This window comes from Pinus tabuliformis, chromosome 9, assembly GCF_031772625.1.
Source record: "Pinus tabuliformis cultivar Carrire ecotype Pingquan chromosome 9, CPIR1, whole genome shotgun sequence".
Classification (NCBI taxonomy): Eukaryota; Viridiplantae; Streptophyta; class Pinopsida; order Pinales; family Pinaceae; genus Pinus; species Pinus tabuliformis.
Genome location: NC_142307.1, coordinates 1,303,695,957 through 1,303,697,827, shown reverse-complemented (window position 1 = coordinate 1,303,697,827; position 1,871 = coordinate 1,303,695,957).

Here is a 1,871-nt window from a genome sequence, read left to right as displayed (position 1 = left end):
ATGTTAGCTAGTGACTATTTTGGATATCATATCTTATTTGGGGTTGATTTGATATGTTGTGAAGTTATATCGTGCTAATCTAGATTGATTGTGTAGAGAAGATAGCCTCCCCTGAGATACATTAAGGTATGAGTTTGCTTATGTAGTGTACTTGGTGCTTCATTCTTGATTATGTCACCTATTTGGTGTTGAGTGTTTGGTGTCTATTATGGCATCTAGTTGATTTATTTAACATGGTATGTTTGAAATTTGGTTGGATGTTTGATGAATTGCATAATATGAGTATGTGTTCAAATGATTTTGTTTTAAGGTGATTGTACTAACACATATGTGTTGAGATAGATGATATGTGCTTGAGTATAGTAGGTGATAGTTGTAGCATTATGTCTAATGACTATGAGTTGACTATGGATTATGACATGATTGTTAGTCTTGTTAAATGTTGATTTCAAATTGATAAATATGATTGTCTTGATATTTGGAACATGTGGTTGAAATGTGTGAGCAGTTGCAGGAAACATGCTTGGTATTAGCGTGACAAGGTAATAGCTGTTGCATTTGTCTAACTAACAGTTGGGTGATGTGACAACGCATAGTAAGCCTTGATCGTGACAAGGTAAAAAGGGAAAAAGAAGGGAATTGGGCAAGAATTCCTTTGTCTATGTTTGGAAACCCTAATTCCAAACAAATGAGTGTTTCATACAGAAAGTATTCTTAACTTTAATCTTGTCTGACATTATTTGGATACATTCTATATTTATGAACATGTAATTGACAAGTATATTAGCTAGTCTCTAGTTACAAGTGGATATGTCAAAGGATTGGGGTCCCTTGAGAGATGGTGTGGATGTGTTTAGTTACAAGCAATGTGCCTGACACAACAAGATGAGGTATTTGGTGTATTTTTATGTTTATTTATGCACTAACAATTATGTGTTAATGAAAACATAATGCAGGGAGTTGCATGGCAAGAAAGACTACCATGAAATCTTGGAGAAGGCTAAGGTTGAGATTTCCTTTGGAAGCACTGAGAACCATGGGGATTGAGTCATGGTGTTTGTTGCTATTCTTGTGCTTTTGGCCTTTTGGTGATTTGTGGTGCTTGATTATGGTTTTTGTTTGCATCTTGTGCATGGCCATGCCACTTTGTTTGTGATATTGGTTTTCATGGTATTCTCTTGTTTTTTCTTGGTTTGCCTTTTATGTTTTGAGTCTTGGGAATTGGTTTGGGAAAGAAAAAATTTAATGGAGCTCGGGGAGAGATGTGTGGTACTAGAAAGGTAATGTAAGACATAGATGAAGCTCGGTGCATGAGTAAGGGCAGCAAAAGGTAAGACTATGATACTTAGTTGGACTGGTTGGGTCCATTATGGTAAATAGATGGTGGTAGCACAGACATGAGAAAGGTAACCAAAAAAGGTAAAGTAAATGGATCTGATGTGTTGGATTCCTTGGCTATGTTGCGAATCGTTGTTCTCAATGTTGTGCATGAATAAAGGAAGTTCTCTTAACCTAGACCTTATGTTATTTGGTAATTATGCTATGATAATGGTTATGCTGATGTTTATATATGTATACATGAATACGTATTTATGTCGTTGTTTGACAAAATGATGATTGTTTTATGTTAATGATTATATATGTATGTATCTATGTATCTATGTCACTACCTGACAAGACCATCAGGAATCATTCTTGTGGAGGAATGATTTCTCATGCAGGTGAATGACACAGAGAGGTTCCTGGTTTATGAGGAATCAAGTGGGAAGAGTAGTCCTAAAACATATACGAGGTCAGTATCATATGGTCATGAGTTGATATTATGTGATTATATTACGTCTATGTTATGGACAAGTTATATTGAGGCATAC